The sequence below is a fragment of the Rhinatrema bivittatum genome, chromosome 2 (genome assembly GCF_901001135.1).
Source record: "Rhinatrema bivittatum chromosome 2, aRhiBiv1.1, whole genome shotgun sequence".
Lineage (NCBI taxonomy): Eukaryota > Metazoa > Chordata > Amphibia > Gymnophiona > Rhinatrematidae > Rhinatrema > Rhinatrema bivittatum.
In genome coordinates, this window is record NC_042616.1 from 147432305 (window position 1) to 147456803 (window position 24499).

At 44.7% G+C, this 24499-nt stretch overlaps 1 protein-coding gene across 3 annotated transcripts in view; it reads right to left on the reverse strand.

Annotated features, from left to right (window-relative positions):
• Positions 1-24499, reverse strand: part of MLLT10 (MLLT10 histone lysine methyltransferase DOT1L cofactor) — a 785717-nt gene that overhangs the window by 684187 nt on the left and 77031 nt on the right. The window lies entirely within an intron of this gene.

The following is a 24499-nucleotide window of genomic DNA, read 5'->3' on the forward strand; positions in this document are numbered from 1 at the left end:
TAGATTCGATTTCCTTAGATAAGGTAAGGTCGAGTGAATCTAGGATGGCATTAGTTTTGTTGGACTTGGGTTCGCAGGTGAGGGGGTGGTGGGGAAATGGAGCAGGATATTCGCTATTTTATTGTTGAAGAAGTGAGCCAGTTCTTCACATTTACTTTTGGCTTCTTCGTCGGTGACCGGGGGGGGGGGGGGGGGGGGGGGGGGGCTGATTTAGTGAGGTCTGCGACGTATGAGAATAGGGCTTTTGCATTGTACTGGTAGTCATGTATTTTGGTAGCATAGTAGTCACGTTTCGTCTGGAGTGTGGAAAGTCTGTAGGTGTGAAGGGAAGATTTATATATGGCAGCTTGTTGAGGGGTTGGGTCTTTGCAGAGGTGATATGATACAGATTTTCAGATACTTGAAAGGTTTTAATGATCCAAAGATAACGGCAAACCTTTTCTGTTCGAGAAAAATCGGCAGAACCAGGTGTCACGATTTAAAACTCCAGGGAGGAAGACTCAGAACCAATGTCAGGAAGTATTTCTTCATGGAAAAGGTGGTGGATGCCTAGAATGACCTTCCGGAGGAAGTGGTGAAGACCAAAACTGTAAAGGACTTCAAAGGGGCATGGGATAAACACTGTGGATCCATAAAGTCTAGAGAATGTGAATGAAGAGTGGGTGGCTCTCAGGAATGACGGCTACTACCTGGTGATAATACCCTTATTCAATAAACATACACACGGTTAATGCGACTCCAACATTGCTCTAAGCTTCAGCGGCAATGAGGAAATGTTGAAAAAAGGATTTGCATTCACAAAAAAGCGGGGAGTAGATTGCTTGTTACGGCGGTTACTACCCCAAACCAAATGAGCCCGATACTTCACTTTCAATGCATATCCAGCAGAGCTCTCTGCTTCAACGGCAGGTGAGAAAGTCTGACACTTCACGTATATCCAGCATAATTCTCTGCTTCAACGGCAGGGGAGTAAGACTGATACTTCACTTTCAATCCAAAGCCAGCATAGCTCTCTGCTTCAACGGCAGGGGAGCAAGACTGATACTTCACTTTCAATGCATAGCCAGCATAGCTCTCTGCTTCAATGGAAGGGGGGAATTAAGAAAGCTGGATCTATATTCAGACAACAACCAACAAGGACTGAATTACATAGTCTGGATAAACAGATAAGCATGGGTGTAGCTTGCTTATTGTGGTGGTTAATACCCCTAACTAATTAAGCTATTTCACATTAGATGCAGTTCCAACACTGCTCTCTACATTAATGGCAGGGGTGGAAGGGAAATAGAATAAAAAAAGGTTACTAAGAGCCAAGGGAAACAGATAAGTATGTGAGAAAAAAAAAGTGCAAAAGCTTGCTGGGCAGACTGGATGGGCCGTTTGGTCTTCTTCTGCCGTCCTTTCTATGTTTCTATGTTAAGTCTGAAGTCGTTTTTTAGTCTTTTTAGTTCGGGGGTGAACTAGGGTTTTTTGGGCGTGGTGTATCTCTCTACTAATGAGGGGACATATTTCATTAGCGATGTTCTTAGTGAGGTTATTCCAGGAGGAGAGTGCGGCCTCAGTATTGGTAAGGTCTAGGTGGTTGAGAGAGTTTGCGAGGGAAGAGATCAAATCCTCCGTAGAGCAAGGTTTTCTAAAGATAATGATATTACTGTGGGTAGAGTTGAGTGTGGTTGAGAGCTTTATAGGAGTGCGTGGATGAGTGAGTGATCTGACCAGGGGACAAGTGTGCAGGTAGGTGAGTTAGGGGAGTCAATGCAGAAGTTGACAAAGATAAGGTCGAGTGTGTGGCCAGCTTTGTGTGTGTGTGGGGGGGGGATGTGATGAGCTGTCTGAACCCGATGGCATTGAGAGAGTTAAGGAAAGTTTCACAGGAAGGGGAGAGGGGGTAGAGTCTATGTGGAGGTTGAAATCTCCCAATATTTTATTTATTTATAAGGTTTTATACAACGCCGATTTACAATTAAAGATGGAGAAATTACAATGAACAGGGAGAGGGGAAGGGGAGAAGGCTAGAAAGAGAGAGAGGAAGAGTAACAGAAAGAAAAGAGAGCTAGCGATGGAAATTTAGAGGAACAATTATATGGAAAGAAGTGGAAACATAGCCTTTATAAGTGATTTCAAAAAACACGATGAGTAAATGCAAACTTACATTATATACAATCTTATGATTACAAAAAAGAAAAAACATGGATAATTATGATGGCAGGGATGTCTATATTAAGGTTGTCAATGATGAATTCGATTAGGGGGGATGGGTTGTGTTCAAGTAGGCCAGGGGAGTGTAGATAAGGTAAATTTGAAGTTCCAGGGATTTAAATAAGCCGATTTCAAATCTGTGGGGGGCCTTGATGTTTAATGCTATCACAGAGACATGGCTCACAGAATCTCATGATTGGGATACAGCAATACCAGGCTATAACTTGTTAAGGAAGGACAGAGTGGATAGAAAAGGGGGAGGTGTGGCTCTTTATGTCAGAAACAATATCCAAGCATCTGAGCTGCAAGGAAGTTGGGGCAAGGAAGAAGCACTATGGGTCGACCTAAAAAAACATGACGGAGCATCCATTTATATTGGAGTGGTTTACAGGCCTCCAAACCAAAAGGAAGAGCTGGACAGAGATCTGGTTAAAGACATCCATAAGGATAGGTAAGAAGGGAGAAGTGGTGATCGTTGGTGACTTTAATATGCCAGATGTAGACTGGAAAATCCCATCTGCAGAATCTAAAAATAGTAGAGCGATAGTGGATGTCATGCAAGTAACTTTGTTCAAACAAATGGTATTGGAACCCACGAGAGAAGGAACTATACTCGACTTAGTGCTCACTAATGGAGATAATGTCTCTGATGTCCAAGTGGGCGCCCACCTCAGCACCAGTGATCATCAAACGGTATGGTTTAATATCACTAAAAGAATATGGAAAAGAACCACAAAGACCCGAGTTTTACGGTTCAAAAACACGGACTTTGAGGAAATGGGGAAGTACCTAGAGGAAGAACTAAAAGGATGGGAGAACGAGAGAGATGTGGATCAGCAGTGGACCAATCTAAAAGGAGCAATCACCAAGGCAACTACTCTATATGTTAGAAATGTAAAGAAAAGCAAAAGAAAATTGAAACCTATCTGGTTCTCAAAGGAGGTGGCTGACAAAATTAAAGCTAAAAGAACAGCATTCAAGAAATATAAAAGATCCCAAAGGGAGGAGCACAAAGAAGAATATTTGATTCAACTGAGGGAGACAAAGAAATTAATCAAGTTGGCAAAAAGTCAAGCAGAAGAGAGGATTGCCAAGGAGATAAAAAATGGTGACAAAACATTTTTCAGATACATCAGCGAAAAGAGAAAAGTCCAAAGTGGTATAGTGAAATTGAAAGGTGGAAATGATCAATGTGTGGAGAGAGATGAAGAAATGGCAGAAATATTAAACGAATACTTCAGCTCTGTGTTCTCTAAAGAAGACCCTGGAGAAGGACCATCTCTACACAACAAAAAACTGGAGGGAAGTGGAATAGATGAAAATCCTTTTACAGTAGAAAATGTATGGAAAGAGCTAAAGAATCTGAAAGTGGACAAAGCCATAGGGCCTGATGGGATTCATGCAAGGATACTGAGGGAGCTCAGAGATGTGCTGGCGGGTCCGCTGTGTGACCTGTTCAATAGATCCCTAGAAACGGGAGTGGTGCCGAGTGATTGGAGAAGGGCGGTGGTGGTCCCGCTTCACAAGAGTGGGAACAGAGAGGAGGCTGGTAACTACAGACTGGTTAGCCTCACTTCGGTGGTGGGAAAAGTAATGGAGTCACTGTTGAAAGAGAGAATAGTGAACTATCTACAGTCCGGAGAATTGATGGACCAGAGGCAGCATGGATTCACCAGGGGAAGATCCTGTCAGACAAATCTGATTGACTTTTTTGACTGGGTAACCAAGGAATTGGATCAAGGAAGAGCGCTCGATGTCATCTACTTGGATTTCAGCAAAGCTTTTGATACGGTTCCGCACAGGAGACTGGTGAATAAAACGAGAAGCTTAGGAGTGAGTGCAGAGGTGGTGACCTGGATTGCAAACTGGTTGACGGACAGAAGACAATGTGTGATGGTAAATGGAACTTTCTCTGAAGAGAGAGCGGTTTTAAGTACCGCAAGGATCGGTGTTGGGACCGGTCCTGTTCAATATCTTTGTGAGCGACATTGCGGACGGGATAGAAGGTAAGGTTTGTCTTTTTGCGGATGACACTAAGATCTGCAACAGAGTGGACACGCCAGAAGGAGTGGAGAGAATGAGACGGGATTTAAGGAAACTGGAAGAGTGGTCGAAGATATGGCAGCTGAGATTCAATGCCAAGAAGTGCAAAGTCATGCATATGGGGAGTGGAAATCCGAATGAACTGTATTCGATGGGGAGGAAAGGCTGATGTGCACGGAGCAGGAGAGAGACCTTGGGGTGATAGTGTCTAATGATATGAAGTCTGCGAAACAATGCGACAAGGTGATAGCAAAAGCCAGAAGAATGCTGGGCTGCATAGAGAGAGGAATATCGAGTAAGAAAAGGGAAGTGATTATCCCCTTGTACAGGTCCTTGGTGAGGCCTCACCTGGAGTACTGTGTTCAGTTCTGGAGACTGTATCTACAAAGAGACAAAGACAAGATGGAAGCGGTACAGAGAAGGGCGACCAGGAAGGTGGAGGGTCTTCATCGGATGACATACGAGGAGAGATTGAAGAATCTAAATATGTACTCCCTGGAGGAAAGGAGGAGCAGGGGTGATATGATTCAGACTTTCAGATACTTGAAAAACTTTAATGATCCAAAGACAACGACAAACCTTTTCCATCAGAAAAAAATCAGCGGAACCAGAGGTCACGAGCTGAGGCTCCAGGGAGGAAGACTAAGAACCAATGTCAAGAAGTATTTCTTCACGGAAAGGGTGGTGGATGCCTGGAATGCCCTTCTGGAGGAAGTGGTGAAGTCTAAAACTGTGAAGGACTTCAAAGGGGCGTGGGATAAACACTGTGGATCCATCAAGTCTAGAGGGCGTGAATAAAGAGGAGGCAGCAAAACACTGCACGGAGCCGCAGTAGCCACATAGGCATTCACGGAGCGGGATGCCAGTGGTTGGTGTTCCACCTTCACGAAGCGGAAGGATGGAGGGCTGCCATCTCCAAATAACAAAAAAAACAGGGGTGGGTAAGAGTATGGGGCAGGGGTGTGGCCTGCTGTTTACAGCGGTTGCTACCCCTAATTGAGCTGGATGTTCACTTATTTATTTATTTATTTATGGGTTTTATATACCGATCTTCTTACATTATATGTAAATCAAATCGGTTTACAGAGAACAGTTGAATAAGCTTGCTTGTGGGCAATTACATATAACAAAGAGCTTTTTTGAGTAACATATTGTATAACTTTTTTGAACAACATTTAAACATAAGAGCAAAATATACACTTGGATGCAGATACGGCACTGCTCTCTACATTGGTGGTGGGGTGGAGGGGAATTAGGGCTGAAGGGTACTGGAAGCCAATAGTAACAGGTGGGAGAGAGAAAAAGGGAAAAAAAATGGATAAAGTGCGTAGCTTGCTGGGCAGACTGGATGGGCCGTTTGGTCTTCTTCTGCCGTCATTTCTATGTTTCTATGTTTCTAATGGTCTCAGTTTGAGGTATTTTTTGACCGCTAGGAGAGACCACCACCTCTTTCTTTGGGACTTGGGATGGAGAATATATCATAAGTTTGAATGGAGAGCTGATTTAAGAGGAAAGCGTCAGTGTCCTTACGCCAGGATTCAGTGATGACGCAAATTTCAGGCTTGCAGTCTAGGAGGAGATCATTGAGGATGGGAGTTTTCTTCAATAGGGATTGGGCATTGAGGAGAATGATAGATAGGGTGGTAAGACCAAGGAGCTGTGTCACAGGGGAGATCAAAATAGGGAGGAGTGATTTGCGCTGTGCCGGAGGGTTGTGAATGGCGGGTATGATGTGTCTGTGGGAAGGGTGATGAATATGGGGGATGGTGTGGGTTATCATGTTAGACCACAGAGATAGGGAGAGGAGAACAAAGGAAGCAGCAAGAAATGGCAGTTAACGATATTATGAAGCTTGCAGGGATTAACACATCTACCAGTGGAGTAGACAAACCATAGTACACAGAACAGCTTGTGGTGTTAAAGCTGGCAAAACTTAACAGATCTATCAGAGGAGTAGACAAACCGTGGTGCACTGGACAACAATGCACTATGTTGTTGAATAGAAAGATGGTGCCCAGGCTAAGGGTGGGAAATATGATCTATATCCCATGTGGCCGGGCCTAGGGCTCCGAGGGCTCGGTGAACCGTCTAGGGTGGACAGCGGAAGATGAGGAAATACAGCAAAGCTGTTCAGAGTACCAGAGGCTCAGTGAGGTAAGGGGTAGGTTGTTGTGGGACGGAACAGGCTATGGGATAATGTAAAGCAGGCCCGTCCTGTCCCTCGTCATGTCGGTGATGCTGGTGGGTGGGATTTCGGCTGCTAGGAGGCAGCAGGAAATCGCTGCTGAGTCGGGCTGTGGGCCTCGATGGAAGGAGGGGCCCCCCGATTACATTACATTACTCCCAAGTCCTTATGGCTTTCTTGAGGGAAGATTCCACCACTACAGTAGTGATGAAGCTGGACTATACCAATCCCAGGAGCCAACAGCACCCTGTACTTCAAGTCAAATACCAGAAAGCATGAAGTGGGAGATTTGCACATTCTTGACTGAATGTCTTAAATTAACTTGTGCACAGAAATCACTGAAGAGTCTGAAGAGGAACTGCAGTACCCGAAGACCTCCTTTCTCAGATCCGCTATTTTCCCCAACACTGATGTCAAGTACACTCAATTTCTCCAGAAACTTGGAGTAGTAGAGTTCTTTTGGAGGGAAGAAGTGCTGTTATAAATCCAGAAAGTGATCTGATGGAAACACCATTGAATCTTCCTCTGCCCCCAACTAAGGAGGAATGCACCCCCTTGACCCCAATGATGAAGATGGCGACTGAGACAGACTTCTTTGGCACCGGAGAGCACATCCCCAGAAGTTCCCAGAGTGAGCTGAATTTTCTTCCTCATTCTGATTCATGGTAGTACATTCCCCAGCAGGGGTGATATCTTGCCAGACTGTTCCTGGATGAATCCTATAGCCAGCAACTCTTGTAGCAGTTGCGCACTGGCATTGAACTGAGAAGAACTCCACTCTGCGAGAACACATCCCCTTATCTTGGACAGGAGAGGCTCCAAACTCCCATTCCTGTCCTCAAAAGTCAAAGAGGCAAAGAAATTCTTCACCAACTCTGTGAGCTTGTCTACCGACTGAGATGTCCTCTGGGCTGGGATTAGAGAAGACATCTTTATCAAAGATCCATATGGGTTCTTCCTCATACTGTTGTAGCAGCTCAGAAGTGCTCAGCTCCAGGGAAAGATTAGCTGCCAGTTCTGAGGCTCCACACCAATTAAACTTAAGTATGAATTGACATCTACTCTGAGGCCTCTGCCAAGATCTTCTGTGCCCAAAGACTCTGTTCTAACTCAGATTCTCTCATCGATGAAGACAGCATTGGTGCTGCAACTATAGGTCTGCATGCTGACAGCAGCTTGAAATGGGTACTCCGTACCGACTCTATAAATGTCATGAAAGGACTAGGGTCTGGATGGAAAAGATGGGTTAGAGCAAAGAGGACTTTCCACACAAACTGTGATTGTACTTTCACTAATATAACTGCATCTTTCCTCAGTGCCAACGGGCCTGCAGCCAACTTTTGCTTCTTTGGCTCCAATAGGCCTGCCCCAAGGATGGGCCCCATTTAGATGCCTTCTTCTGTGCCAAATGCCTCTGTGCCTTACTTAACCCCCTGACCTAAGACAAATTCGGCAACCAGTGTCATGGGACAGAGAGCCTTTCTGGCAGAGCAGGGAAAAAGGGGTGAGGAGCCCCAAGAAAGCTCTGTGCATTGGAAGTCCAAGGATATCCCACTCCAGGAAGAGAAATGGTTCCAGTGCCTGGACTCAGGTTGGTGCTTACCCTTAAGGCAGGGCTTCCCAAACCTGTCCTGGGGACCCCACAGCCAGTCGGGTTTTCAGGATATGCACAATGAATATGCATGATACATTTGCATACCATGCAGATGCAGAATATGCAAATTTATCTCATGCATATTCTTTGAGGATATCCTGAAAACCGACTAGCTGTGGAGTCCCCAGGACAGGTTTGGGAAGCCCTGCCTTGAGGGCTCTTCTAGGGTCATGGATCTTCCAAACTCAAGACTGCTATGCTCTGGGGGACATCCAACTATAATGGAAGCTATTAGCCATATTGTAATCAAGGCCCAGACACGTATAACAAACTTCATGGGAATCCGTGATAGACATCTGGCGTCCATAGATACAGGCCTTGAAGCTGCCAATAGCAGCTTTCTTCTTTGGCCTTTCCTTGGACACTTTTCTATTTTCTTTGGTAACATTTAGAAGTGCTGTTGAGGGGCTGCTGAGGCAGTGAGCAAAATGAGACTGCAAAGAGGCAGAAGAAAAATTAAGCACACAATAAAATGAATGCAAAGAATGAGCCCGTGCAGTAGCTTGAACAAAAAGACCAAGGAATTCATGAGGCAGCATGTAAGTGGGAACTTCTATGTATGCTCAGTAAAGTTTACTGAGCTCTGACAGATAGGTGTGTTCGCCATTGTCAGATGGCATAATATGTATGAGCCTGATCAACTTGGAAAGATGTTTTGGAATGGCTCTTTTGCTGTACCACATGAACCCATTCCTTTTCTGTAATCCCCTTTTACCAATCTCTATATCAGCATCATGCATGACTACTACTGGGGTCTGCTCATTTCCCACTCCTGTCCTCTGGCATCTAGCATTCATTCACTCTCTGAATCTGTCCCTTCACAGACCAGACATATTAATTCAGCACTAGTAGAATACATCCATTCTCTACAATCTGACCTTTTTGCCCTCTGATTTCACCTCTTAAATCAAATGTTATTCACCCCTCGTCACTGCATACATGCTCTTTTCTGCCAAGGTTGTCCATTCGCTCAGTGGGTTGACCTGGCAAGATCTAACTAGCCAACACCTGTCGAAGACCAAAAGCTTCTGGCCATGGTCCACTAGCATTCCCACCCTGTCCCAAAACCACATGGAAACCCAGGAATGAAAGTAGCTATAGTTGAACTTTGGACCAGGACCTCAGCATGAGAGCCCCTTTCAAGCAAATAAACGCAAGTTCACTTTGTTAGAGAGATGCCGCATAATCATCATGGCACTTAAGATAGGCCTGAGATGCAACACAAAAACTATCCCACCCAAATGCAAAAATGGAGGACTGCAGCATGAACAGCCTGCTTCTGCATGTTAATATGTCAACAGGAAGACTAATGGAGGCCAGCAGCAAACAAAATACTAAGAACCTTCCTAAGAAGATTAGTGTTAGTCTACTAAGCTAGCAGATAGCTTTGTACCCTACGTGGTACAAACTAGCACAGACATAACAGCATACAATTAACATAAAACTGAAAAGTGCATTGCTTCAAAGAAACTAAGAGGAAATTCCTCACAGAGAAGATGCAACTTAAAAAAAGCAGAATGCTTGAGCAGTAACCTGAGAACCAAAGCATCAATATTCCAAAGTAAATAAAAGTTTATAAGCTACACTGCTGGGTTAGCTTTGCCTTAGATATGAAAAAATTACAGTATGCATCAACAATAGGAATGTGCATTTTCATTTGTTGATGTGGTAGTTTGTGTATGCAAATACCATTTTATATATATAAATTTTGATTTTAGATGTGTAAACCTATGGGCATAAAATTTGATTTTATAAGCACAAAACAGCATTTATGAACATAAGCTACCAAAACAAATGAAAACAGACTGAAACACTGAAAAAGGACAAAAATAAACAAAATATTTTGGGTGCGCATTCCTAGTTATCAGCACCAATTTGAAAATTATTAAATAAAACAATTTTATACATATAACTGTTGGGAGTTATGTTCAAGTTTTAACAGCAAAATTCCATAAGCCTGAAGATATAAAATTGTATTTATTTATTTATTTTTAACTCTATACCAAATGTCCTCCTCCTGCAAATATGCACTTCACAGCCAAAACAACAAGACATGTCAGGTCTCATTAGTAAGTTTTGATATTACCATAAATTATGATTTTGTTTCTCATGGTATCCTCAGCCAAGGCACTGAACAGATGGAAAGAGCATTAAAGCATGTAAACTTTTTATACTAAGCAGCAGGTGGTCAACAGCATAAAAGAATAAATGAGAGGCAGAAAAAAATTGAAGAAAATGTAGGGATAAGCCAGTCATCCTAAAAAGGAATGTGCAACTGAACCATAACATGTGTAGGCCTGAGCAGTCAAGCTATATGAGGGCCCCTGCAGTTTTAATGTGAATGTCTGTGAGAATAACCATAGGAGAAACGGCTGCCATTGTTCTCCATATCGAGCAATCTGTCTTCACCTTACAATTTAGCTAGAATATCCAGACACAAATTTGCTAGCTTTTGGCCTTGACAAACTTTGTATCTAATTATGAGGCCCAATATTGTTCGCCAGATGTCTACCAACACATCATCATCTATGTGAGAATTTACATACATTTATTAGCTAAGAAGTCAGTATATCAGAAACCCACCAATCCCATGCCAGTGAACTGTGGTAACTTCCAATTAATATCTACATTTGGATCATATGCATGAAGAACAGATGAAGACAAAAGACTTTGGATTTACAGATTCTGGAGTCCTCTCTACACACACTTCGTATACAGGACCGTCATACCCGAGACTTCTAACAAAGCTTACACTAAGCTTCTTTGAGCTCGGCTCAGCCCAGCCTGATCCATTAACTCTAGGAGTACTTGCTGATCTCAAACTTGTACAAGCCTTTGCACGCCAATCCAGTCTTTGCTCCTATCCCCCGCCTGCACAACTTACAGAGCCTTCTGTAAACTCTGGATCTGCCATACGGAGACGGTGCTGTTATCCTATTTGTCTGCTGGAGATCCAGCTGGCTACCCTCTCTGCTAAGAGAGGACCATGATTCTTCAGAAGGACAATCCAATTGCTGTGGAGACTAAGAGAGCCTGAGACCATCCCCAAGACGTCTTCATGCACTCCTGATCAGCATAAGATTAACTGATTAAATTACTATATTAAGAGGGGTGGTAAATTGACAATGTATTTGAAAAGTGCAAGTTAATTTTGGTCTAGACACAAGGTCTTTTCATAACCTTTGTAACAAGAGATTTACTCCATTAAACCAAAACTTAAAACCACTCATGCACCTTAAGAAAGGTGCAGACATTCTGCTCTCTTTACACGTATTTGTACCTTATTTTATCTGTTTAAAAGTCAGATAAACCATGTAAGACTAATTATCCCTTACAAATGGAGAAAGACAAAATTTGAATTTCAGTAGATAAGTTCATTAGGGTCCTATTTGGATAAAAGTAACAAATTAATACTTCAAAATCATGCATGAAATTACATCTGCAGTAGATGACTTGGCAGCTAAACTGCATGAAAACATTTATAATGTCTAGTGATAAAAATATGTATTCCATATGAAAAACAGTAATGTAACAAATGAAAAAATAAAATTTAGAATAAAAAGGATTGAAAAAGAAAACACCAGACAATTTGAAGAAAATTCATATAATTGTAAAGATCCAGGCAAATAAGGCAAACTGGAAGCCACAAGCCTTTCATCAAAAATTGAGACACACACACACAATTAGATGAATCAAAGGATATGTACACAGAAGACCCTTTCTCAAGTGAAGTCTGCCTTCTGACCCTCTTCTTGAACAGGAATGTACAGATAATCCCCAATATTCCCCATTCAGAAAATATTCTGTTTGCCATCTCCTGATATAGAGACCACTCATAAAAGTCTAAGATCAGATTGTCTTCAAGGATATTCTCTTTCTATGCCAAGTACATAGCTCTTAAGTCATCCCATGAAAAAGAACCCTGTTCAACACTTGGACAGCTTCCCAACACAGGAGGAGTGAACCTGTTCTTCGCTGCTTATTCAGGTAGAACATAACTTCCTGACTGTAATAGGAAATTTTTGTTGGCCACCTGATCTCTGAAAGTCTTCAGAGTATTCATCATAGCACAGTTCCAGAACACTGAAGCGATATACCTTTTACTGGATGGAACAGAGGCCCCAAGTGTGAAGCCCCTATATATGAGACCCACCCAGGTTGGAAACATCTGTTATAAGAACAATGTGGTAAGGAGGAATTTAGAAGGGTACTCCTTTGGCCAAATTGTAGTGAGACAGCCACCATGGCATGGAATCTGAGTTGCCCCGTTATAGAAACATGCTCCCTCAATCCCTGAGTGTCTCAATGCCACTAGGACTTTAAGGTTCATTGGCCTTGTCTCATTTGAAGAAGTGCCACAAAGATAACATGTACACTTGATGCCACATGGCCCAACATCCTCAGCATGTACCAGACTAATCTGTGGACTATGAAAAAAATCCTTTCACCAGACATTAAATTAGTTGATCCAATTGGTGAGAAGGAAGACTTTCACCCGAGTCATGTCTTACAAATCCCCAATAAAATTCAACTTGAGGTGATGGGCTTACATTGGATTTGAAGGAACTGATGACAAACCCAAGTAAGTGTGCAAGCCATTGTGCCTTGATTTGCTGACCCTTGCCTGAGATAGCAAATGTTGCTTACCTGATGTAACAGGTATTCTCACAGGACAGCAGGATGTTAGTCCTCACAAATGGGTGACATCGAGGATGGAGCCCCAACCACGGAAAACTTCTGTCAAAGTTTCAGGAACTTTGACTGGCCCCTACTGGGCATGCCCAGCACGGCACAAACCCTGCAGCCAGCAGGGGTCTCCCTTCAGTCTTGATTTCAAAGCTACAGGCAGTGCCGAAAAGATAAAATAAAAACGAACCCAACACGGGTTTCGTGAGGACTAACATCCTGCTGTCCTGTTAGAACACCTGTTACATCAGGTAAGCAACATTTGCTTTCTCACAGGACAAGCAGGATGGTTGTCCTCACAAATGGGTGAGTACCGAGCTGAGGATGTCCTGACTTGCACCAAATGTACCCAAAGGCGTGCAACAGGCACAACAACTGGGGAGGAATTTGGTAAGGACATTCGCACCCTACCGGGAGGTGGAAGCGTGTTGGTACATCAAGTTGGAAAAAGGTTACGCAAGACAGATTGGCCGAAGATGGAATCTTGTCTTCCAGCTTTATCCAAACAATAGTGGGCTGCAAAGGTATGGAGGGAATTCCAGGTTGCAGCTTTGCAGATGTCAGGAAGCGGCACCGATCGAAGGTGTGCTACTGAAGTCGCCATGGCCCTCACAGAATGTGCCTTAACACGGTCTTGGAAAGGAATGCCAGCTTGCTGATAGCAGAAGGAAATGCAGTCCGCCAACCAGGAGGAAAGAGCCTGCTTACCCACAGGTTGTCCTAACTTGTTAGGATGGAAAGAGACGAATAATTGAGTGCTCTTCCTGTGAGAAACTGTACGGTCTAGATAAAAAGCTAGAGCTCGTTTACAGTCTAGGGTATGCAGAGTCTGTTCCCCTGAGTTGGAGTGGGGCCTGGGAAAGAAGATAGGTAGTATGATGGATTGATTGATATGAAACTCCGAAACTACCTTAGGTAAAAATTTAGGGTGAGTGCGGAGTACCACCCGGTCCTGCAGGAGTTTAGTGTAAGGCGGATAGGTAACTAGGGCCTGTAATTCACTAACCCTGCGAGCTGAAGTGATAGCCAAAAGGAATAACACTTTCCATGTGAGATATTTTAGGTCACAGGAGTGCAGAGGTTCGAAAGGTGGTTTCATAAGGCGACCAAGAACCAGATTAAGGTCCCAAGATGGGGCCGGAGGGCGTAAAGGTGGCTTCAAATGGAGCAAGCCTTTAAGAAAACGGGTTACCAGGGGTTGTACTGAGATAGGGACACCCCCGATACCTTTATGGAAGGCGGCTACCGCACTAACATGCATTCTAATGGAAGAGGTTTTTAGACCTGATTCTGATAGATGCCATAAATAGTCCAAGAATTTTGAGATTGGACAGGAAAGGGGATCAAGGGACTGAGAAGTGCACCATGATGTGTACCGTTTCCATTTGTATGAGTAAGATTTTCCTGTGGAAGGCTTTCGTGAAGCGATCAGGACACGAGAAACTGAATCCGAAAGGTTAAATGGCTGAAGGACTAACCTTTCAACATCCATGCCGTCAGTGACAAGGCTCGGAGGTTGGGATGGAGGAGGCATCCGTCGTTTTGAGTGAGCAGATGCGGGTCCGTTCCCAGAGGAATGTGTCTGCGGATGGAGAGATCCTGTAGTATGGGAAACCACACTTGGCGTGGCCAGTGCGGTGCTATCAGGATCATAGTTCCTCTGTCCTGACGCAGCTTCACGAGAGTCTTCGACAGAAGAGGAAGTGGAGGGAATGCATAAAGCAGACCGGTTGTCCACGTGAGGGAGAACGCATCCCTCGGCCGAGAGTGCTGGCTCCGAATGAGAGAGCAGAAATTGTCCACTTTGTGGTTCTGAGGGGACGCAAAGAGGTCTATGTGGGGATAACCCCACTTGTGAAATAGAGAGGTCGCTACCAAGGGATTGAGGGACCACTCGTGTGGTTGGAAGACACGGCTCAGCTGGTCTGCCAATACATTGTCCACTCCCGGGAGGTAGGTGGCTCTGAGGTACATGGAGCGGGAGAGGGCTTCCACCCAAATCTGCGCAGCTTCCTGACACAGAAGGAAGGAGCCTGTGCCTCCCTGCTTGTTTATGTACCACATGGCCACCTGGTTGTCTGTTTGAATTAAGATTGCGTGGTTCGATAGGCAATCTTGAAAGGTCCTGAGAGCATAGCAGATTGCTCGCAGCTCCAGGAAATTTATCTGATGTTTGGCTTCCTCTAGTGACCAGTATCCTTGAGTTTGCAGATTGTGTAGATGGGCTCCCCACCCGATGTTGGAAGCGTCGGTGGTGAGGATTATCTGGGGATCTGGTGGAAGAAAGGGCAAGCCCTGTAGGAGGTTGCATTGATTTGTCCATCAGGCAAGAGACAGACGGAGTGCGTCGGTGATTGTAACAATGGAGGACAGAGGCTGAAGAGCTTGAGTCCATTGTAGTCGTAGAGTCCATTGTGTGACTCTCATGGCCAGACGGGCCATGGGAGTTACTTGAACTGAGGAGGCCATATGTCCTAGTAGAATGAGGAATTGGCGAGCCGTGGCTGTGTGTTGAGACCGCAGCTGGCGAGCTAGGGACACCAGAGTCTTGGCCCGTTGATGAGGGAGGAAGGCTTTTGTTTGTAAGGTGTCCAAGTCTGCCCCAATGAAAGATAAGGTCTGAGATGGGACCAAGTAGGATTTCTCGTAATTGACAAGAAATCCTAGAGAGAGCAAAGTATGAATTGTTAGGGTCAGGGAGGACCGAGCTATTTGCTGGGTTGGGGCCCTGATTAACCAATCGTCCAGGTAGGGGTAGACGTGGACACCTTCCTTCCTGAGGAATGCTGCTACCACCACGAGGCATTTGGTAAAGACTCGCGGTGCGGATGCCAGGCCGAAAGGTAGTACTCTGTATTGGTAGTGGTTTCGGCCTACTAGAAAACGCATGTATTTGCGATAAGATTCTGTGATCGCAATGTGGGTATATGCGTCTTTCAGGTCTAGAGAGCATAGCCAATCCCCTCTTTGCAGTAGAGGGAGCAGCGAGCCCAGGGTTACCATCTTGAACTTCTCCTTGGAAAGGTACTTGTTGAGGGCCCTTAGGTCTAGGATTGGACGAAGTCCTCCTGACTTTTTTGGTATCAGGAAGTACCTGGAATAGAACCCGAGTCCTTGTTGTAAGGGAGGAACGGGTTCTATAGCGTTTGACTGTAGGAGAAGAGAAACTTCCTGCTCTAAAAGAACAGAGTGATCAGTGAGTCTCCACGCCTGCAAAGGTGGGGAGTCGGCAGGAAGGAATAGGAAGTTGAGGTGGTAACCCTGTGCAATGATTGCTATCACCCATTGATCTGTGGTGATTTGATGCCACTTTTCTAGGAAGTGGCACAGCCGTCCTCCTACCGGTATAGCTGGAAGAGGGGTTTGGCAACTGCTCTCTAAGTGAAAGTCAAAAACCCGCCACAGGGCCCGGTTGTGGAGCTGCTGCAGGCTTTTGTTTACAAGACTGTCGAGGCTGAGTCTTATGGTAAGACCGTGCAGGCCTAGGCTTGGTTGATGGGGGATAATACTTTCGTGGCCTAAAGAAAGACTTCTTGGAGTCCTTTCTAAAGGGCTGTTTAGAAGGCAAGTCAGGAGGAATGGATGAAAGCTGTTTAAGTGTCTCATGATGATCCTTCAATTCAGCAACAATTTGTTGAATTTGCTCACCAAACAAATTATCCCCTAGGCAGGGTAAATCAGAGAGCCTGTCCTGAACTTCTGGACGAAGGTCAGATGATTTAAGCCAAGCCCAACGTCTGGCAGAGATGGCCGTGGCAGAAATTCTAGTGGAAGCATCAAAGATGTCATAGGCTGTTCGTATTTCATGCTTCCCAGCTTCAAACCCTTTATTTAGAAGGGATTGAAGCTGTGGCTGGAACTGTTCAGGCAAGGCATCAGTGTATTCCTGCATCTGTTTCAGGATGACCCTATTATATTGAGTCATATAAAGTTGATAAGAAGCTATTCTGGAAATCAGCATAGCTCCATGATATACCTTCCTACCTATACTATCTAGGAATTTGTTTTCCTTAGTAGGAGGTATGGAAGAGTGTGGCTTTAGTCGCTTAGCTTTCTTTGGAGCTGATTCTACGACTACAGAATGATGGTCTAACTGAGGTTTTTGAAAACCAGGTGCTGACTGTACAAGATATGTAGAGTCAGCTTTTTTGTTGACCGGGGAAACAGATCCGGGAGATTCCCAATTCTTTTTAAGAAGGTCTAGAAAAACCTGATGAATGGGAATAGAAGTGATGACTTTCGGGGCATCCAAAAATTGGAGCAATTCCATCATCTGGTGCCTGTCATCTTGTTCAGATTGAAGTTGGAATGGGACCAACTCTGACATTTCCTTCACAAAATTTATGAAAGAGAGGTCCTCAGGGGGAGAACGCTTTCTACTCTCCGCAGGAGAGGGCGGTGAAGGCAAATCATCGGTGTCAGTAGAGGTATCATCACCCCAAGTATCATAGGGATCTGGATGATGACCTGCAGGATCTCGAGGGGGCTGAACACCTGAAGGCCCAGGTTGAGGTTCCGAAATATCGGTTGGAATCACCGGGGGCATCGAGAAAATCCTCGATGGAATCGGTGCCGGTATCGGTGCCGGTGTAGGCATCGAGGGAACCGGTGTCGGTCTCGATGGAATCGGTGTCGGCATCGGAAACCTCAGTGGAGCAGAGGTGTGTATCGCCCCCGAAGAAGAAATCGGTGGCGAGGGACGACCTGGCATCGATTGAACAATTCCCGAAGGGGGAATTCGATACGGTGTTTCTCCACCTGATGATAAACCTGTCGGTGACAGCGGTCTTACCGGTGTCGGTGACTCAGGTATCACCGGTGGAAGGGCTGTCATGAGCGCCTCCATCTGGTGTAGCAGCGGTGCCAGTGCTGCTGCAATCGGCTCGGTGACCGGTTCGACTCTCGGTGCCGGAGTCGGTGCCGGAGGAGTCTGGAACCGTAGCATCGCCTTGTCGATGGCCTCCTGGACCAGCCGGTCCAGTTCTGCCCGGAGACCAGGGGTAACAAGACCCGGCTCGACGGGAGAGGGAGGCTGAGGCTGAGCCGGAGGGACCACCGTCACCGGTGGGATCGCGGCTCCCAAACCCCGAGGGGGTGAGGGTTGCCTCGGTGCCTGCGAAACAGTAGTGGACGGTGCCACTTCTGATCGAGACTTTTTTGGCGGTGGCTCGGTCGGTGCTGAGGTCGATGACGTCGATTCCTCGACAGGCCAAGACTTATGACGTCGATGGCGATGTTTTTCTTTCCGATCCCCTGGATCATCAGGGGAAGGAACGGGAGTCGATGGCCGCGAAGTCATCGATGGCGGACGGTCACCGAAGGGTTGTCGATGATGATGAGACCTCGACGGTGCCAGTTCCGATGATGTCGATGCAATCGATGGCGTTGGGGTACGAGCTTGGAAGAGGAGCCCCATCTTCTCCATTCTGGCTTTGCGACCCTTTGGTGTCATTAGAGCACATTTGGTGCAAGTCAGAACATCATGCTCACTCCCTAAACACAAAACACAGACTCCATGAGGGTCTGTGATTGACATAGTTCGGGTACAGTCCGGATACCGACGGAACCCCGACGCCATGGCGAAAGGCCAAAAATTTAGCCGCGGGACTGTCGAATGCCAACGGGCCTCAAGGGCCAAACTCGACGGAAGTCGACCAAACGACGGCAAAAACTTACCGAAGTTCCGCGGACCGAAAAATTTGTCGAAGGGAGACCCCTGAGGGGCAAATTTTTCTTCAGAATTAATTATTCGAAATTCCTGTCAGGAACGTGGTTAAGAGCTCTTCTACCGCGTGGCTACTGCTGCGCGGAAAAAAGAAGACTGAAGGGAGACCCCTGCTGGCTGCAGGGTTGGTGCCGTGCTGGGCATGCCCAGTAGGGGCCAGTCAAAGTTCCTGAAATTTTGACAGAAGTTTTCCGTGGTTGGGGCTCCATCCTCGATGTCACCCATTTGTGAGGACAACCATCCTGCTTGTCCTGTGAGAAATGCTTTAGCCCAGCCAACTGAAGTAGGTAAACATATGCATCCCCCAGAGAAGTGCTGCAACGAATGCCACATATTTCTTGAATATACATGATACCAATACAAGAAAAAGAGCAACACAGAGTACAGAACTGAAGAATCCTTACTACAAATCTGAGACATAATACAAACACATCTTTGGGATCTACAGACCACAGCCAGTCTTCAAGTGGGTAGTACTGGAGCCCAGAGAAATCATCTTGATCTTTTTCCTTGAGGAAAAACCTGTTCAAGGGTCTTATGCCTAGGATGGGATAAAATCCTATGTGCTTTCCTGGGGACCAGGAAATACACTGTGTTGTACCTCACCTTGAGTCTTCACTGTGGTGTGATTTATAAATCAATCAAATAAAATAAATAAATAAAATGAATAAAATCCCTGCCATTTTTCTCTCTACAAAGACGAAAGAGTTCCTCTGGAAGGAACATATTCTTTGCATGAGAAAGAGAATGGGATCTGAGGGGAGGTCTGGAAAAGTGGCTGAAAGGTGGAATATAAATAAAATAGATAAATATTCTTGAGAACATAAATCCAGAACTCTTCAGACTCAGAATGTGAAATATAGAGGAAATGAATTCTGAGAACGCACCAACGCTACAATCATGACTTCAACAGATCTTCCTAATGACTCCTTGAGAGGACTCCAGAGGTCACCGCAAACAATCCAGGGATTGAATTCCAGAGGCCCCACACCCTTTGCAGTAGAAGAGGACCTGATGGCTAATCTACATACTGCTCCCAGCATCCCCCTGGGAGAGGAGTCCAGAGGTCACCACAAGCGATCCAGGGATTGAATTCCATAGCCCCAGTACCCTTTGCAGTAGAAGAGGACCGGAAGCACGTGCCATTAATCTCAAACCCTTCAACTAACTGAGTGAAGATCAATTTAATGGTGGTTAAAGAGGATTGGTAAGTATAGCTTTGGGAAATGTTTGGACTTATATTCTTATTTATTTATTTATTTTTGGTTTTTATATACCGGAAGTTCCTGTATAATATACATATCACTCCGGTTCACAGATAACAGAGATAACTATCGCCGGGATGGCGGTTTACATGGAACATATCGAACAGTAAATCTATTATAAAGTAGAATACAAACTAAGATCTACTAAGAACACATAAATAAAGCAAATAAACATTACAAAATTGCTGTGGGATGGGAGGGTTGTTATTCTTCCTGCTCTTAGCTCTCTGGGAAAGCTTGTAGGAAGAGCCAAGTCTTGAGTTTCACTTTGAACGTGGAATGGCACGGCTCAAGGCGGAGGTCTGGTGGTAGTGAGTTCCAGAGCGAAGGGCCCGCTGTGGATAGTGCGCGTTTCCTCAGGGAGGATTTTGCTGGTTGGGTGATCATTCTGTTCTGATATGCCCTTCTGGTTGGCTTTTTAGAAGTGTGTAGTTGGAGCTGGAAGGTTAAGTTGAGTGGAGCGATGCTATGTAGGGCCTTATGAATCATCATGCTGGTTTTGAACTGTATCCTGTATTTAATGGGGAGCCAGTGGAGATGCTGGAGGATCGGGGTGATATGGTCCCTTTTTTTGGCGTTGGTGAGAATTCTTGCTGTGGCATTCAAGACCATCTGGAGGGGTTTGGTGGTGCAGGCGGGAAGGCCCAGCAGGAGTGAATTGCAGTAGTCCAATTTCGGGAGAATGATGGCCTGGAGTACTGTGCGGAAATCCCTGTAGCGGAGAAGTGGCTTTAGTTTCTTTAAAACTTGTAATTTAAAGAAGCATTCTTTTGTGGTGTTATTTACGAATTTGTTGATGTTGAGTCTGTTGTCTAGGAGTACACCCAGATCTCTGATTTGAGGTGAGGTGGTGTATCCTGAGGTGTCTAGAGGATTGCAGGCGGTGGTTGGGGCAGATTGTTCCGGTGCTATTATAAGAATTTCTGTTTTGTTTGTGTTTAGAACTAAGTTGAGACTGGCTAGTAGATCGTTGATGGTTGAGAGGCATTTATTCCAGTAATCCATGGTTTTGTGTATAGTATCCGTTATGGGGATGAGTATTTGTATGTCATCCGCGTATAGAAAATGGATTAGATTGAGGTTAGTAAGTAGATGACAGAGTGGGAGGAGATAAATGTTGAAGAGGGTGGGGGAGAGTGAGGATCCTTGTGGTACCCCCATTTTGGATTGAATGGGGTGAGACTCCTTGTTGTTTATCTTGACTTTGTATGTTCTGTTCTCAAGGAAGGATTTAAACCAGTTGAAAGCTGCTCCTGTTATGCCGATGTCTGTTAGCCATTGTAGTAGGCTAGAGTGGTTCACGGTGTCGAACGCTGAGGAGAGATCCAGAAGTGCGAGGAGGCAAGGTTGGCCTTTCTCCAGATTGAAGATAATGTTGTCCGATAATGTTCTTTAGAGTTTGTGTGTGTCTGAGGTAATAAGCAAGCCAGAGATAGTTAATTCTAGTGTCTGTCTTTCCCACCTACTCAACCCTTGGTTTTTAGGCAACAGACTCTCTCATTAAAAATCAATCAGGGTCTTCTCTAAATCATACTATTGCACCAGCCCCTATTGAAAGTTTAATCATCCCCTTGTAGAACACTAGCTGAATAATTAGTAAATTCACCTGTAAATTTAAAGTACTCTCATTCCAACTCCATTAGTATCCTAAACTTAACTAGGAACTCAATAAAACTAAGATGAAGGCAGCAGTCCAGCAGCAAGAGGGGGGCTTTCCAGTCTTTTGCATTGTGTCACATGTATGATTTTTTACCCGGTGAGAGATTGTATGTGTGCACTTGGTGCAAAGAGCTCCCGGCTCTCAGGGAACGAGTCCGATCTCTGGAGGCTAGAGTAGCAGACTTGGAGGAGCTGAGGCAGACAGAGAGGTACATTGATGAGACCTTCAGGGACATAGTAGCCAAGTCCCAAATCCAGTCTGGCAGCCCCAATGCTGCCTTGGATCAGAAAGGTCTCCCAGTAGGAGAACATCACCCTGGTGTAGCAAGGACCTGCTCACACTGAGGACAAGTTTCCCAGGGCTACTGCCCAGGAGGGAAGGGTTAGGCCGGCCATCATAGTTTGTGATTCAATTATTAGAAATGTAAATAGCAGGGTGGCTGGTGGACGTGAGGATCGCCTGGTAACTTGCCTGCCTGGTGCGAAGGTGGCAGACCTCATGCATCAGCTAGATAGGATTATAGATAGTGCTGGGGAGGAGCCGGCTGTCATGGTACATGTGGGCACCAACGACATAGGAAAATGTGGGAGAGAGGTTCTGGAAGCCAAATTTAGGATTTTAGGTAGAAAGCTGAAATCCAGAACCTCCAGGGTGGCATTCTCTGAAATGCTTTCTGTTCCACATGTAGGTCCCCAGAGGCAGGCAGAGCTCCACAGTTTCAATGCATGGATAAGACGATGGGTTCAGGGAAGAGGAATTCAGTATTCAGTTTGTAAGGAACTGGGGAAACTTTTGGGGAAGGGGAGAGACTTTTCCGAAAGGATGGGCTCCAGCTTAACCAGAGTGAAACCAAGCTGCTGGCACTAACTTTCAAAAAGGAGATAGAGCAGCTTTTAAACTAGAACAAGGGGGAAAGCAGACAGTCACTCAGCAGTGCATGGTTTGGAGAAATGTATCCTTGAAGGATACTAATGAAAAAGGAGAGTTAGGGCATCCCAACAGAGAGATTCCAATAAAAGCAAACGCAGTCCATGTGCCTATATGTAAAAAATCACTGAAGCTAACGATTTCCAAATTATCCCTAACAACTGAAAAGCAGGTTGGTAATACAAACAAAAAACAAACTTTGAAATGACTGTATGCCAATGCCAGAAGTCTAAGAAGTAAGATGGGAGAGTTAGAGTGTATAGCAGTAAATGAGATTGACATAACTGGCATCACAGAAACTTGGTGGAAGGAGGATAACCAATGGGACAGTGCTATATCAGGGTACAAATTATATCGCAATGATAGGGAGGATTAACTTGATGGGGATGTGGCACATTATGTCCAGGAGGGTATAAAGTCCAACAGGATAAAGATCATATAAGACTAAATGCTCAGTAGAATCTATATGGGTAGAAATCCCATGTGTGTTGGGTAAGAGTATAGTGATAGGAGTATACTTCCGTCCACCTGGACAAAATGGTCAGACAGATGATGAAATGCTAAGAGAAATCAGGGAAGCTAACCAATTTGGCAGTGCAATAATAATGGGAGATTTCAATTACCCCAATATTGACTGGGTAAATTAAAAGTAACATCAGGACTTGCTAGAGACAAAGTTCCTGGATGTAATAAATGACTGCTTCATGGAGCAATTGGTTCAGGAACCAACAAGAGGGAGCTATTTTAGATTTAATTCTTAGTGGAACCAGGATTTGGTGAGAGCGGTAACGGTGGTGGGGCCACTTGGCAATAGTGATCATAACATGATCAAATGTAAACTAATAACTGGAAGGGGGACAATAAGTAAATCTACAGCTCTAACACTAAACTTTCAAAAAGGAAACTTTGATAAAATGAGGAAAACACTTAGAAAAAAACTGAAAGATGCAGCTGCAAAGGTTAAAAGTGTTCAACAGGCATGGACATTGTTCAAAAATACAATCCTAAAGGTGCAGTCCAGATGTATTCCACGCATTAAGAAAGGTGGAAGGAAGGCAAAACGATTACTGTCATGGGAGTCGGTTGGACCATTAGATGACCGAGGGGTTAAAGGGGCTCTTAGGGAAGATAAGGCCATTGCAGAAAGACTAAATGAATTCTTTGCTTTCGTGTTTACTAATGAGGATGTTGGGGAAATACTAGTTCCAGAGATGGTTTTCAAGGGTGATGAGTCAGATGAACTGAACCAAATCACTGTGAACCGGGAAGATGTAGTAGGCTAGATTGACAAACTAAAAGTAGCAAATCACCAGGACCGGATGGGTATGCATCCTAGGGTACTGAAGGGACTCAAAAATGAAATTTCTGATCTATTAGTTAAAATTTGTAACCTATCATTAAAATCATCCGTTGTACCCGAAGACTGGAGGGTGGCCAATGTAATCCCAATATTTAAAAAGGGATCCAGGGGCAATCCGGGTAACTATAGACAAGTGAGCCTGACTTCAGTGCCGGGAAAAATAGTGGAAACTATTCTAAAGATCAAAATCATAGAGCATATAGAAAGACATGTATTAATGGAACACAGTCAACATGGATTTACCCAAGGGAAGTCTTGCCTAACAAATCTGCATTTTTTTTGAAGGGGTTAATAAACATGTGGATAAAGGTGAACCGGTAGATGTAGTGTATTTGGATTTTCAGAAGGCGTTTGACAAAATGCCTTCTGAGAGGCTTCTAAGAAAACTAAAAAGTCATGGGATAGGAGGCAATGTCCTTTCGTGGATTACAAACTTGTTAAAAAACAGGAAACAGAGTAGGATTAAATGGTCAATTTTCTCAATGGAAAAGGGTAAACAGTGGAGTGCCTCAGGGATCTGTACTTGGACTGGTGCTTTTCAATATATTTATAAATGATCTGAAAAGGAATACGACGAGTGGGGTTAACAAATTTGCGGACGATACAAAATTATTCAGAGTAGTTAAATCACAAGCTGCATCTACACAGAGTAGTGTAATCACAATTACAGGAGGACCTTGCAAGACTGGAAAATTGGGTATCCAAATGGCAGATGAAATTTAATGTGGACAAGTGCTAAGTGATGTATATAGGGAAGAGCAAGGTTGCTTACCGTAAACTGTGTTTTCTGTAGAT